This window comes from Molossus molossus, unplaced genomic scaffold, assembly GCF_014108415.1.
Source record: "Molossus molossus isolate mMolMol1 unplaced genomic scaffold, mMolMol1.p scaffold_m16_p_2, whole genome shotgun sequence".
Taxonomy (NCBI): Eukaryota; Metazoa; Chordata; class Mammalia; order Chiroptera; family Molossidae; genus Molossus; species Molossus molossus.
This window is the reverse complement of record NW_023425355.1, coordinates 115,343,419-115,359,442: the sequence shown is the minus strand read 5'-3', so window position 1 is coordinate 115,359,442 and position 16,024 is coordinate 115,343,419. Positions and strand designations below refer to the sequence as shown.

The following is a 16,024-nucleotide window of genomic DNA, read 5'->3' as shown; positions in this document are numbered from 1 at the left end:
TCAACTAGTGTCAAATATGCTCGAAGGTGACCCAGGTGATTAGTGCCCGGGTTATATGCCAAGCAGCGGGTACAAGCTAGGGGATCCCTACCACAAACCATAGCTTTAGGTCCAGGACAATTAAACTCGAGTTCCTTCTGCCAATAATTAAATAGAAGTTGTTTGTGGAAATTATTGCTGGATGTCATTACTGAGAATAACAATAGCTAACATGTATTAAGTATTTGTTATATGCCAGGCACTTCTTATTCCCATGTGATCCTTACAACAACGACACTCTGACTTGGGGGCCGGCCCATCATTCACATGTTACTTGTGGTCAATCCAAAGCTTAAAGAGGTGAAGTAATTTGCACAAAGTCAAAATATAAGCCCAGATATGTCTGGCTGATCTGCCTTTGGCCTCAACTACCAGGCTGAAACATTTATGAACATGAAACATTCAGTTCACCAACAGTGGCATGGAACAATTAAGGAATGAATTTCAAAAGTGGGGAGGGGACAGTGGTAGAGGGGAACGAAGTTCTGCATATCCCCCTGAAGATAACTGTCATATCCATTAAGAGACCATTCTCCCTGTTTCTTTTTTTTTTAATCCTCACTCAAGGACATTTTTGTGGGAGGGAAAGAAGGAGGAAGAGAGAGAGAGAGAAACGTCGATGTGAGAGAGACACATCGAGCGGTCACCACCCACACAACTCCAACCAGGACCGGGGACAAACTGCAACCGAGGTACATGCCCTTAGCGGGAACCGAACCCGGGTCTCTCAGGACCGCAGGCCGACGCTCTAACCACTGAGCCAAACCAGCCAGGGTACCATTCTCCCTGTTTCAATGATCTATTATTGTGTAACAACAAACTGCCCCACAATGTGGTGACATGAAACAACAATTCATGATTGCCTCTGACATTCTGTGGATGGAGTGGGCTCGGGTGGCTCTCGCTTGGGGTGGCTCATGCAGTTACAGTCAGGTGCTGTCTGGGACTGAAGTCTTCTGAAGGTTTAGCTGGGCTGGACATCCAAGATGGTGCGTGCTTGGGGCTAGAGGTTGAGGCTGGCTGTCATCTGGGAGGTCAGCTGTCGACCAGACTCCCTATATGTGAACTCTCCATGTGACTTGGGCTGTGAAATTCGAATTTCAATTGTTTAATTGTTCAGTTTAATGAAGGATTTTTATTTGACGTATATCCCAAATATTGCACAGGATATATTTATACCCGAAAAAGTTTACTGTGTATCTGAAATTCAAATTGGCAACATACTCATACTAAAAAACATTAGTCATTGATCTGAAATTCAAATTTAACTGAGTGTCTTGTATTTGTGTTTATCTGACAAGCCTAGCAGGAGACCAGACCCATTCTCAACCACGTGGTTGCAGGAGTTGACCTTACCCCCTGTAGTAGGGTTTTGTTTTTCTTTGCCGTATAACAAATTACCGCAAACTTGGCTGCTTAAACCACCACCCATTTATTAACTCACAGTTTCCACAGAAATCTCAGCACAGAGTGGCTCAGCCGGATTCTCTGCTTAGAAGCTCACAAGGCTGAAATCAAGGTGTCGGCAGGGCTACATTCCTTTCTGGAAAAGAATTCACTCCAAGCTCCTTCAGGTTGTTGGCAGGACCTAGTCCCTCCTCACGTTTTTCACACGGCCGCCTCCATCTTCGACCCGGCCAGGGTACCTCAAGTTCTTCTGGTGCTTTGATTTTTTCCTTCTCTTTTCTCTTCTGCCACCAGCCAGAGAAAATTCTCTGCTTTTACGGGCTCATGTGATTCGATTAGGCGGACCGCATCACCTCCCTTTTTTAAGGTCAACTGTGCTATATAACATAACAATCATAGCAGTGAAATCTCATTACATTTACAGCTTCTGAGTATTAAGAGGCATGGGATCTTCGGGGCCCATTTTTAGAAATTCAGCCTACCACACCCCCAGACCCAGGGGCAGGCAATGAATGTTTCTGATGTCCAGCTTCAGCCCGGAGTCAGTGAGATGGAGGGAAACGTTTGCCCAGGATTTGAAGAAAGAACTTTTTCAGGATCGGATACTATCTAAGTACAGGTCTGGAGGCAACACCATCTGAAAGCCGTGAGGGGTGGTGGGCTTTGAAGCCAGCAGGGGTAACCACAGAGAGGTACAGAGGGAGCCTGTCCAAGGGAGCAAAGCCCAGAACTGGCTTTGCAGTCCTGAATCACCCCTGGAGTCCAATTCTGCTTGTTGACTTTTCATTCATAGGGATCTGAGAAGTTCCAGTAGGTTTTCCCCATCAATTTCTTTGTTATTGGAGATGTAATTGACATATAACATCGTCAATTGCAACTGAAACATTCTTCAGTGATGCAGGGGGTTGTGTCAATAGCCTGGCTGGATAACCAGATAAGACCCTCATTTACAAAAACTGGGTCCTGAATCCATGCTAGGCTACTGCCCGCCCAACAGCAGGAAACATTCTCTCCCTCAAAGCAGGGAAAAAAAGAATGAAATAACTCTGAGCGAGCTGCAGGTGGGTCTCCTATAGATTCCGGAAGCCTGCTCCTTGACCTTTCCCAATCCCTTCACGGGTGACAGAGGGGCAGTCAGGATGACCCAAAGGTTAACATGTAGAAGAAAAGCAATGTGCTTGGTCTGGCTGACTGTCACCTGCTCTTTCTAGAACTTTCTCATGTCTTTCCATCACTTGCCCATTCTCTCTTGCAGGACTATTTCGGGAAGACAGTTCCTGTGGAACTTTAGCCTGGCGCCGCAGCTCTCCAGTCCCTATCAGCAGTCAGGAAAACAACACAAAATAACAGATGACTCTTGGGGTGCTATAATCTCATCTTTAAATAAGTAGGCTCCCCATCTACCAGGATATGAATTTGCTCAGTGTAGAGTGAATTCACATTCATTGAGCAACGACTAAGTGTCATAGGATCTACACAATAGTGTTGTTGCAAGCACAGATACACACAGACCCGCGGAGTCCTACCACCCCTGACTGAGGAAGGGATGCTTTTTCACTTCTTTTACAGACAACGAACTGAAGAACCAGAGAGGTGCATTAAGTTGCACCAGAACTCAAAGCAAGTGGGAGCCAGAGCCAGGATTCACACGGAAGGCCGCCTGACTCTGAAAGTGGTGAATTCCAGTCCTGCACCCGGGGCTGGCTGAGTTAAAGTGGCTATGGCAAGAATCTCGATTTGTCTAGTTTTATTCCTCCCAATAACCCTGAAAAGTAGATATTTATGAACACTGGCCCCATTTTACAGATGAGAAAACCACTTCCAGAGTAACTTGTAATATCATAAAATGAGTTAAGTGCAGAGTTGGAGTTGGAGCCCAGGGTTGGTACTTTTTTGCACTGAACAATACATGATGGGGGAGGAGGATCGGAGCCGAGCAAGGCAGGAATTTGAGGTCAGAAATCAATAATACTCTGGTATCATTCATACTCCTATTAATTAGTTTGCTCCCTTATACATTCAGGTATTTATTAAACACCTCTGCTCTGTTATGCTATGGGAAAGGCGGATATCACCGGTCTTTGCCTTCAAAAAATGTATAATCTATGAGGGGAGATGACTTGTTTGTTTGCCCTAAAGAAGATGGCATTTGGAAAAAGTCATAAAGGAGCCCTGGCCAGTTTGGCTCAGCGGTTAGAGCGTCGGCCTGCGGTCCGGAGAGACCCGGGTTCGGTTCCCGCTAAGGGCACGTACCTCGGTTGCAGTTTGTCCCCGGCCCTGGTTGGTCGTGCGGGTGGCAGCCACTCGATGTGTCCCTTTCACGTCGATGTTTCTCTCTCTCTCTCCCTTCCTCTCTCTCCCACTCTATCTGTACAAAAAAATGGAGAAGTATCCTCGGGTGAGGATAAAATAAAATAAAATAAAAATAAAAGTCATAAAGGAGAGCTGCAAGTTCTGCATGTGAGGATGGTACGCGAGAAACTGAGGACAGAACATTCTAACAGAGCCGGGGCAGGGGAGGAAGGGATGGCGGGAGAAGAATCCAGAGGAAGAGGAGGAGCAGAGTTCACTGCAGGGAACAGACCTGCTTTGGGTATTTTAACAGGAAGGGATTCGATATGGGGAATTGGGTGCAAAGAACATCATTGGAAGGGCTGCGGAAAAAGCAAATGCAGGTCCTCCAGAAATGACCACAGGACATGGCGGGACTGACCCTCTGGGAGAGCTACTCCCTCGGCCACAATCACAAAAGTGGAAATCTAGGACTACTGGGTTCAAGAACATAACCAGAACTTTGATCTAAGAAGATCAAAGACTGGGTAGCAGAATGCTGGCTCAGAAAATTCACACAACCTTGCTTTCATACAGAAAACCAGCCAAAGACGCAGGGATATGACCACCACCTCACTTCCATCCTCCAAATCTTGAGCAGTCAGAGCTTGCACATCCAACTGGTAGAATTTACTCCATTCACATGCAGAACCCAAGCTGCAAGGGAGTCTGGGAAAGTTTTTTTTTTTTTTAGCTTTCTAGGTTTGTTCTTTAGAAAGGCTCACAGATAGAGGTGGCAATGGGTGTTGAGTACCATAGACAGTCGTAGCTGGTAAACCACTGTTAAAAAGAAAACCATGGGCCCAAAATGGCGTCACTTGTGCTAAAAGCCCATGATACCAAACCTAGACTTAATAACTGATCTAACTGCAGTTTCAACCTCTCCCTGAAACAAAATCTCAATCAACCAGTCTGGAATTTTCTGGCCAAGCACCAGTAAGGTAATTTTTCACATGGGCCCTCTCCATTCCCCATCGAAAGGAGAGGCCAACTCCTTCCGGTTCTCTTCCCCCCAGAAGAAGATGTCCTGGCCCAAAAATGATCCTTTGTTTTCTTCTGTTAATAGCTCCTTTCCCTATCCTTCTTCTTATAAAAATCTTCCATTTTATACAGCCCCTCAGAATGCCCTTCTAGTTACTAGAAGAGATGCTGCCCAAATCACTTCATAAAAGCCAATTAAATCTTCACGTTTACTCAGTTGAATTTTGTTTTGTAATGCCACCAACCACTAAAAACAAAAAGCCCTAATTGGTGAAGTCTGCCGATTTCCATGGTGTAAATACTCTCACGCTGGCTGCTATTAAGCTACAAAGGCAATGTCACTGAAGTCAGAGTTGGGAAGAGATGTGTACAATTGGCTCTCACAAACTGCTCGATACAGACTGCTCCCGCACACCTCTGCTAACGGATCCTCTCCGATATATGGAAGAGGCAGTGGAGAGAGGGGACGGAGTGAGGGGAAGACTCGGCAAGGCCATGTTTGCTCCATTGAAAGCAGGCTCCCCGCCCCTTTCCGACGTCCCCTTGTTATTGGCTCCCTTCCCACCTTACCTGCAGACTCTGCTGGCTTATTTCTCAATGCTAAGAATCTGATCTGTGCAGACCGTGGCCCTGAATGAGGAAAGGAACACAGCCAAATTTAGATTCTAGTGTGAAAAGAAAAGCCATTATTTCTGCCCAGGAGGAGGAGGTGGAAGTCTGACTGTTGACCGCAGAGAACCTACCGCCATCTCTGCCTTTTGTTTCTAGCTGTCTGGGGTGGAGGCTACTGCTACAGAGAAATTAGAGCTTCCCCACAGATGGGGGACCGTCTCCGATGCTGCACCTCTGTGGCCCTGGCAGATGAAGTTTCCTCATTCTCCATTTTGCTCTCAAATGTTCCCAAGACAGCAACACCAGGGAGGTGGACAATTCCAAGTGACAGTGCCAATAGGGAGGCCGTTTGCTGACCAGTTTGAAGAATCTTGGCCAGAAAGGGCAATCATCTGGGCTCCTTTTTTTTTTTTTTTTTTTTGCTTTTGTTTTATATTGCTTTTGGGGAAAAAAATCCTCAAGTTCAACCACTGTGGATTATTGAACCAAAGAAGATAAACTTCAAACGGGAGCATGAAAGGCACTGGGAAAGAAAAAGATAATAATGAAACAATTGGATCTTCCTTTAAATTGGACCTGTGGATATAGGGAAAGAAGGAGGTGGCTTTTTTTTCTTTTTTTTTTTTTTTTAATCCTCACCTGAGGACATTTTTCCATTTTTTTGTTCAGATAGAGCGGGAGGGAGAGAGAGGAAGAGAGAGAGAGAAACATCGACATGAAAGGGACACATCGAGTGGCTGCCACCCGCACGACCAACCAGGACCGGGGACAAACTGCAACCGAGGTACGTGCCCTTAGCGGGAACCGAACCCGAGTCTCTCTATACCGCAGGCCGACACTCCAACCGCTGAGCCAAACCAGCCAGGGCAAGGAGGTGGCTTTATTTGTTTAGTTATTTAGTTAGTTGGTTAGTTATTTTTAATTGAAAACATACGCCCTTTGTGGCTGGAAGCAAGAGTTAACACAAGGCGGGGCAGGACCTTGCTTGCGCCTCCGGGAGCAGGAAAGGAAAGACAGCCTGGCCTGGGGACAGAGTTCTAATTGGCTTAGGCCAGCCGTAGTGTGGGAACACAAATGGGGAGGGGGGTGCCATATATAAAAAGTTACAGGACAGTTCATCTACCTCGAGTGTCTTACAGCATACACCTCTTGAATTTTAACGACCAGAGTTACGACTGGGCAATTAACCCCGTGAGCAGTAGCCCTCCACCCCAGACAGCTAGAAACAAAAGGCAGAGATGGCGGTAGGTTCTCTGCGGTCAACAGTCAGACTTCCACCTCCTCCTCCTGCGCAGAAATAATGGCTTTTCTTTTCACACTAGAATCTCAAAAAAAGGGGGGGGGGCGAGTACACATGCAAGAGAACTATTGTATAACCTGTTGTTTTTTGGTATCCATCCTATTTCATGCAAATATACTGTAATTGTAAAGGTTTAGAGGACAAGTGGCAAAAATCCCTTGAAACATCCAAAAGGCTTGAAGCAGGTTTTAAGCTGTTAAGAGTGTTGGTTACTTACCTATAATAATTAGCTATTCAACGCAAAAATCACTTTTCTATCCAGGCCGGCACAGCAGTGGGGAAGGAGTTACTGAAAGAAGTTAAGAGTTTATTTCCCAGGGAAATCCTTCTGCGTGCTAGAAGGCGGATTCTGGAAAGGTTTATGCAACATCTTGCAGAAGGGTAGCGTTTTGCCAGTTGTCCCTCAGCCCTACCCCAGCCCCACCCCCTTCTGACCGAAGCAGAATAAAGGGAGTGGAGACAGCCTGCTGCTGACAAAGTGCCGAGGAGAAGAAGGCAGCTGTTGCTCTTTTAAAATAGGGGTGACAAGGGTACGAGTGGATAATTAGGATGGAGTTGAAGATGGTCTTATTTCAAATGTAGTGGCTCCCGATGCCCAAGCTGCCATGAAAGCAGTTTCAGAGACGGGAGGGATAGGACCAGGTGTGCTCCCAATGCTGGAGAGACAAAAAAAAAAAAAAAAGATTAAATTCAGTCATGACCCGCCAACCCCCTCCAGTCATGTGCCACAAGCTCTCGGGTCCTTTTGCAAGGGCCTGCCCGATCTGGTGTCTCTTGGTTATACACTACCAGTGACTGCTGTGCGGGCTTTAGTTAAATATTTATGTGATTGTTTTAATGAAAACTTCACTCTCTATAGGAAAATCAATAGAGGCTACACTGCGCCCTACTTTTATGCAGGCGTGAGCTGAATCTATTGTCGTGGACACCCTGCTGATGACGGGTGTCCAGCTGGCGGGGTTGGCCCTCTGAGTTGGAGGCTAAATACTGAAGAGAAATGAGCAACTCCTCGGGGAGCACGTCTTGCACAACCAACCTTTTGGACATTAGTCATATCCCCACGCAGGGCCAGCTCCATGGGCGGGCAACCGATGCACTCGCACGGAGCCTCAAGCCCAAAGCGTCCCGTTGCTGGGGTTTCAGGCTTGCGGCGGCCACTGTGAAATTCTGAACAATTTTACCTTTGGATTTGTGTTTTGTGAGTGAAATCTAACAGGACAATAGAGCTTCCATTTACACACAGTGCCACCTCTTGCCCTCCCACCCAGCAACCACTTTCGTTCTCCTCCCTGAGTGGGAGGGTGAGGGTGGGGTGGGTGCTCCTGGGTGGCGGGGTGGAGCGTGGTGGAGGCCATGCCCCTCCCAGGCTGGTAGTACTACAGGGCATCCAGCAGGCCAACTGGGTTGGGGCCAGCCCAGCACCTACCCCCATCGGGATGCCAAGCGCTCCCAGCAGTGAGGCAGCAGTCCCTCCGGGTATTCCTGTGGGAAGGAGAAACTGACTCGTCTGCCCGCAGCCAGGGCCCAGCATAGAGGTCTGGCTGGAGCGAGGGAGGACCTGGTAGCTGGTGGACCAAGAGGGCGGATGTATGAGGCAGAACCCCCAGGTACCTCTGAGAGTCCACACTTATCCCTAGGCATATCCCTGTACCCAAGGGAACATGACACTAAGTAACAAATAAAAATCACGATCGGTCGAAAGAGAGAAACTGGAAAAGAAAGAAAAAAGTTTTATATTTAAGTATATTTGACGGCACCTTTTTTCTTGCTTTCTGAGCAAGGTGCCCTGAATTTTCATTTTGTACTGGGTCCCCCAAATTATGTAGCTAGCCCTGTCACTGTGTTTTACCAGTACTTGGATCCCAAGGGCTAACAGAGTTCTAGATTGCCCCTCACTGACTTCTATCACTTGTATTGGGCCCTCGGGCCTGGCTAGTGAGTCTTGCTGGGCCTGAGGCCTGACCTTCCCTATCCAAAGCCCCAAGCAGGGTACCTGCCCAGTGATGGCATGCTAACAATTAACAAAAGTTCTCAGGGCCTGGTAGCCCTGATTTGTGGCATTTGCTTCTTTCTGTACGCAAATACTCCCACCCTGGGCCATTTCAAGCCACCAACAGGGCATCTGCTCGGTGTGCAGGTTAGAGCTGGCCCCAGCACACAAGCCTCTGAATCCTCAAGGCATTAAACCAGGGCCCCAGAAAGATAAGGGAGATAAATAGAACAAAAGAGCTTTCTCCTAGACTCAAAGTTTTCCACCTTGGCTGCCATGGAACCACCTAGTGAGCCCTTAAAATGCATATACCCAGACTATATCCCAGACCAATGACATCAGCTTCCCCGAGGGTGAACCAGGCAGCAGTATTTTTAAATCCCCAGGTGATTTTATTGCCAGGCCAGAGTCATAAACCTGGGTGGATCTGTGGTTTTCGAACCTTGGTGGTCATCAGAATCCCGTGGAGGGCTTGTTAAAACACCCAGTCCTGAGCCCCATCCCCTGAGCTTCTGACTCTGAGGTCTGGGGTGGGACCCAAGAATTGGCTTTTCTCACAAGTTTCCAGGTGGTGCTGGGGCTGCTGGTTCAGGGACCACACTTTGAGATCCACAGTTTTCGAAAAAGCCTGCCTGGCGTCAACCACCTGGGGTTCACCCTGATTAAGAAGGTGCTAGGTATAAAGCTGTTACTTAATTGGAGGCCCCGGAGTTGGGGTTTACAGAAAATCTCCCTCCTGTGAAGAAGCTATTTGTTAAGAGTGAAAGGCAGGAGCCTGGTAGTAAAAGGCGACTGAGCTGTGACATGCCACCTGCTTAATTAAAAATGCATTCAAGGAGACAGAGGCCAGGTTGATCAGCCCTAGGTGGTCACCTTGAGGGATTTGCTGCCGGCAGGGCTGTCGGAGGAGGAAGCAGAGAGGGGAGCTGGGCTGTCTCCTTCTCCCCGCTGCACTGTCAGCAGCCTGTCCCTGGCTCCTCAACTCCCTTTCTAAATTCTTTCCTATCTTCTAATTCACCCTCCTCCACTTCCGCACTGAAGCCCCTTTCTCAGACTGAAATAGGGAGCCATGCTTAGCAAACAGACTCTGGTTAATAATAATAATAATAATATCAACTGCTGCCTTGTGTCTGGACAATCATCAGGTGAGACCGGGAAAGTGACCTCGGGTAAAGCCTTGTTCGTGAAGCCGGTGTCCCACCTGCCGTACGATCTAAGCCTCCTTTAGAACACATCTTTTACAGGTACTTGGAACTAAAAGGAAACATGCAAATATTCTTTTTTTTTTTTTTTATCCTCACCCGAGGATACTTTTCCATTTTTTGTACAGATAGAGTGGGAGGGAGAGAGAGGAAGGGAGAGAGAGAGAGAAACATCAATGTGAAAGGGACACATCAAGTGGCTGCCACTCGCACGACCAACCAGGGCCGGGGACAAACTGCAACCGAGGTACGTGCCCTTAGCGGGAACCGAACTCGGGTCTCTCCGGACCGCAGGCCGACGCTCTAACCGCTGAGCCAAACCGGCCAGGGCCATGCAAATATTCGGACCCAGGAATTCAACTCCTAGGAATCCCAGGAGCAATGAGCTCGTGTGCCCGCACAAAGACACGGACATGAACATTTGTGGCAACTGTATTCCTAAAAGCCAAAAACAAAACAACCCAAATTGCCACCAACAAGAGAAAGGATAAGTCATGGTGGATTCGTACAATGGAATGCTACCTAGCAATAACAAAGAAAAGCTGCTGATACACGCAACAACATAGATGGACCTCACAAACATTCGGACTGAAAAATGCCAGGCATGAAAGAGTGCCGACATTCTGATTCAATTTCCTGAAGTTTCAGGACAGACAAAACTAATCGATGAGGATAGAAGTCGGGGTAGCAGTTAAAGAGGTGGGATAGTATTGACTGAGAAGGAACAAGAGGGAACCTTCTGGAATGCTGGAAATAGTTTAGGCCATGTGGCCTCCTTCGGATGATAGTTTTTGATACCTGGGAACTGGAGTCTGAAAAAGTTTGACAAATGAGCAAAGATTTTGTTTTTGTTTTTTTCTTCATCTTGAATCAGCCAAGGGAAAGAAAGAATCCTGGCCAACCCAAGACCCCGAGACCCAGCAGACTCGCACCAGCCCTGAAAGGTAGGGACGATTATTATCTCCATTTCACGGACCAGGAACCTGAGGTTAAGAGAGTTTGAGCAACAGCTGAGAAGGGAACCCAGCCCTGTTGTCACCAAGGCTGACTGCTAACCATCCCATCAAACTGAGTCTATAGCAGAAGACATCTGTGTGTTCCATGGAATGCAGTCCTTAAGAAGCGCTCATGATCCTGTATGTGCCATGGACCCCTTTGGCATCCATAGGCTGATGAACCTATGAACTCCTTCTCCAAATAACGCTTTAAATACATACAATAAACTACGATGGAATTGCCAAGCAGGCTGGTTCTGTTGCAGTAGGCATTACAATATTTTGTGATCTAGTCGTACATATGTTTATTTAATGCATTAAATAACGACATAAAATAACTGCTGTAATTTCAAAATAATGAGTATAAACAGTATTTGCCGCCATGTACAATGACTGTAATGTGATATAAAAATATCTGTGATTTCTGCTGGTCACAAAGTTACCGCTACTGCCAATATCGCTGTGGTTTCTTTGCTATGTCTATTAAAGGAAATGCTAGATTTCGGTTAGAGGTTAGCGAAAATAAAGATGTAATTTTTTTCCCATCCAAGTTCACGGACCTCCTGGAGTCTATCAGTTTAATAATCCCGCCTTCCAGGGAGCAGCCAGAGGCCCTGGAAAGAGAGGGGGCAGCTGGGCTGGATTTGGGGCCTGGCTCTATCAGGAGCTCACTGGGTGGCCTTCCAGAGCTCACTTCCTCCCTCTGGCTCTGGTCCCCTCCTCTGTGGAAGAAAGGAGGTCGTACTTAGGCACTCTTCACAGTCCCTGGCTTTGCCTTGTCCCCAGAAGCTCCACAGCTGGCTGCCTCCAGCGCTGTCTTCAACCAATCAACACGTGTTTAATGTGGGCTTACCCTGTGCTAGGAGCCTGCAAACCCCTGAGGGGAGCCCCTCTGCTTCCCAAATGCAATTGGACCTCCCCTCCCGAAGCCGGGAGCCAGCAAAACCCCCAAATGAAGGACTTCCTTCCTGGCCAGTTCCCCTCCAGGAGTTTACGTGCCTCCAGAGAACCCATCTCCACCTGCCTCGCATCCGATGATCTATGGGTGGCTCTCTCCTCCCCCAGCAGACCTGGGAGGACCAGGAATGTCTACCTCATCTCTCCACCCCCTTCATTCCAAAGCGGGGGCATTTGCAGTTCGAAATTCTTTGTCGCATTGATTCTGTACCCAAAGGAACCGGGGTTAAGTGAGAGGAGAGTATATAACCCAGGTTCCAGTCAAAGCAGTAAACATCAGGGAAGATAAATGACAATGCAAGGGTCAGATCAGGCCCGGGAAGGGGTGATTAATGACCAAACACCCGCTTCCAAAATCAAGCATGCTGTAAGAGGGGGAGCTCGGTGAGATCTGACCGTGTCCAGAAGGGTTTCTTGCAACCGGCAGAGCCGGAGATGGGCCTTGAAAGCTGGCAAGATGTGAACTGGCCAAGGCGAGGGGGCCTGATGTTAAAGGTCAGCAGGTCAGGGTCCATCTCTAGACCAGTTCTTCCCGTTTTCCTGGGGCCTCCAACCTGCACTGCAGGATCACCTGGGGATCTGCTAAGCCTGCGCTGCCTGTGTCCGTTCCTGAGAGATTCTGATTTCATTAGTAAGGTGGGGCCCAGGCCCTGACCAGTTTGGCCCAGCGGTTAGAGCATCAGCCCGTGGACCAATGAGTCTCGGGTTCGATTCCGGTCCAGGGCACGTACCTCGGGTGCGGTTCATCCCGGCCCTGGTCAGGTTGTGCAGGAGGCAGCCAGTCGATGTGGCTCTATCACATCGATGTTTCTCTCTTCTCTCTCTCTCTCCCTCCCTCCCATCTATCTGATGATGGATAGAAAGATATCCTCACGTGAGGAATAAAAAAAAAAAATGTAAAAAAAAAAAAGGTGGGGTCCAGGCTTGGGGATTTTTTTTTTTTTTTCAAGCTTCCCAGATGATGGGAGAGCAGGGCCAGGAATTCGGGGCACCACAGGTAGTGACGTGCCTGCAGCAGCCATCTGAGGAAGCGTCTCTCCTCCTCCACCCCTGGGTCCTGGGAGGGGCACTTCCTGGGCAAGATGTTTCCAAAGGAAGAAGCCTGCAGGGGAGGGCAGGGGAGGGCAGGGGGAGGGTTACGAGAGATGAGAAGCGAGTTCTAGGAACTCTCTGAAATAAGACTACAGATTTCACCGGTATTGGCCAATGAATTCACCTGTCTTTATCCCTTTCACTCAACAAAAACAGAGCTAGCACATCTGCGAGGCCCAGAGCGTCTGGCCCAGGGGTTTGTGGCGGACATAAAAGGGCCTGCCTAGGTCTCGCTTTACCTGCCAGTGTGCAGAAACAAAATAGCTTTAGCAGCAACGGCAAAATGCCACCGAGTCATCACTCCACCCCTCAGCTGAGCACTAGCCAAAGTTCCCCAGTTATTTCCTGAAACTCCCCTGGGGTGGGGGCGGGGGGAGCCGCCTGGATGCCAGGCGTGAGCCCTCTGCTCTGCTTGGGGACCCTCCAGCCACGAACTAGATGCTGAAAATACAGCAAGAAAGAAAACAGATCGGTTTTTTGTTTTGTTTTGTTTTATCCTCACCCGAGCACATTTTTCCATTTTCTGTTCAGACAGAGTGGGAGGGAGAGAGAGGAAGAGAGAGAGAGAGAAACATCGATGTGAAAGGGACACATCGAGTGGCCGCCACCCGCACAACCCATCAAGGGCCGGGGACAAACTGCAACCGAGGTACACGCCCTTAGCGGGAACCGAACCCGGGTCTCTCCAGACCGCAGGCCGACGCTCTAACCGCTGAGCCAAACCGGCCAGGGCAAAGGATTGTTTTTTTTAAAATCCTGTCCTTGTGGAGGCTGCCTTTCTGGAAACCCTTGGGTGAGAGAGAAAGGCCAGAGACCAGATAACCAACTACATCACATGGTGGGTCAGATGGTAATGACTGCCAAGGGGCATCAGAAACAGGGAGGGGGGGATAACGTGTGCACGGAGGGGGGGGGCAGCCAGGGAGAGCGTCACTGAGAGCTGACCTCTGCATAAAGACCTGAAGGGAGGAAGGATCATGCAGCATTAACTGAGCAGGGGGACGAGGAGTAATCCTGGCAGAGGGAAGAGGAAGTGCAAAGGCCGTGGGACCGGAAGAAGCCAGAGTGGGCCTGCTCTGTCCTGGGCAGTGCGGGTGGAGCAGAGGGATCAAGGAAGAGGGAAGAGAGGATGAGGTCAGACAGGTGACGGCCCGAGTCCTGTCGGCCTGACAGGACACCACCAAGGGACAATAGAATCGCCATCAGTGCTGCTTTCGCTCTGAGGGAGCTGGAAAACTCTGGAGGGCTTTGAACAGAGGAGTGGGGTGATCTTACTGGGGGCACACTGGCTTCTTTATTGAATCTCTTGACCGCAGGGGGCAGAGGTGAAGCAGAGAGGCCAGTGAGGAGTCAGCAGAGAGAGACTCGGGGCTCTACCCAGCCTGGTGGCAGCCGATCCTGAAAACAGTCTAGGTGTGTTTTGACAGTGAGGCCAACAGGGTTTGCTAACCAAGCAGATGTGGAGTAGGAAAGAAAGAAGAGAGGCAATGGGGTCCATGCGTTTGGGCCTTTGCAAAACGGGAGACAGGTGTAGCTGGTTACTGAGCTGGCTGGGGAGCTGTGGATGGAAGAGGAGGTGCTGGGGAGGGGGTGTCAGGCAATGCCGGAGGAGCCTTTCCGCCCTCCCATTGGCCATGTCAAGGAAGTTGAGCAGGCGGTTGAGCAGGCTTCCATACCCTGTTTCTGAGCTCTGGACCCCAACTGCCGCCCCCCATCCTGGGTGGGGACACAGGTAGCCCACACCCCTCCATCCACACTCCACCCAAGAAATACAAAGCCCCCGGGCCCATCAGCTCCTGGAAATACTGGAGACCCTTGTCACCTCAGTTCAGCCAACACAGGGAAAGCCCATGTGGTGAGAAAGCCCTTCAAGTAGAGACCAACGTTCCTAAGTAAATAGCGGGGGGGAACCTCAAGTGGGAGCTGATCTTCAAAATGACACTTGAATCATAATAATGTTATTTTATCTTTTTCTTTTTCTTTTTTTATCCTCACCCAAGGACATTTTTCCATTTTTTGTTCAGATAGAGTGGGAGGGAGGGGGAGAGAGAGAGGGAGAGCGAGACATCAATATGAAAGGGACACATCAAGTGGTTGCCACTTACATGACCAACCAGGGCCGGGGACAAACTGCAACCGAGGTATGTGCCCTTAGCGGGAACCGAACCCGGGTCTCTCCGGACCGCAGGCCGACGCTCTAACCGCTGAGCCAAACCGGCCAGGGCGATCTTTAACAAAATGGAGCTTCAAAGTGCAACTGTGCACTAATTCCCAGTAACTAATTCTTACTTACAGGGCGCTAACAAGTTTGGTTGGGAATTCAGAGCTTTTCTCTCCCCCTCCCCCCACCAAACATCTAGTGATACAGGGGCCTCCTATTCACCCGGGACTTTCACACACCATCAGAAAGACGGTCATTTGGGGGAAAAAAATAAATAAATAAGTACACGGTCTTCATCAATATTGTCCTAAGAGTCTCTCTTGATTCTTTGTTCTTCAAAAGGTCCTCTTTTGGAAAGTTCCATCATGCCTTCTGCTGATGGATGATGTCTCTCAGGTTCAGGTTCAGAACCAGCTGACTGGGCCAGACCCCGATTAGCAGCGGCTCCTTGTGTGTGGGGGGGGACAATTCCCCAGCATCACTTTCGTTGACTTCCGGAAATCCAGCAGCTCTTGACTTCACTTCGTCATTGTACTGCACTGTATCAGCCGCGGTCCTCGCCCTAGAGATTGCAGGGCAGAAGGGACACAGCTAGAAAGCAGGGAGGGATGTCTGGGGAGGGACAAATTTCAGGTGGTCAGTTCATTACCAACATGACTCTTCTGCTGTCCTGCTCAACCACATAGCTGCAGTGACCCAGGGATTAAAGGTTCGGAGGACGAGGAGCCCCTGAGCATGGCCAAGGGCATATTCTCCAACATCTGGATGTGTACGCAGCTCCCACTCTGGTAAGACACGTCAAGGAGTTCCTATCTAAGACCCAGAAAAATGCCGAGAAGTTTCCCATCTGGCAGCTGTGATTCTGCAACCCCGATGTCTTTCTAAAGCTCGGGCTGCATTTTCTCCTTTGTTTGCTGGGTTTCTCTTCAAGGCCCTACTCTGGAAGCAGGGTATTAC

The 16,024-nt window shown here is 49.0% G+C and overlaps 1 pseudogene; it reads left to right on the top strand.

The window, feature by feature from the left end:
- Nucleotides 1-2,737, top strand: part of LOC118635468 — a 72,222-nt pseudogene extending 69,485 nt beyond the window's left edge.
- Nucleotides 2,738-16,024: the final 13,287 nt, after the last annotated feature.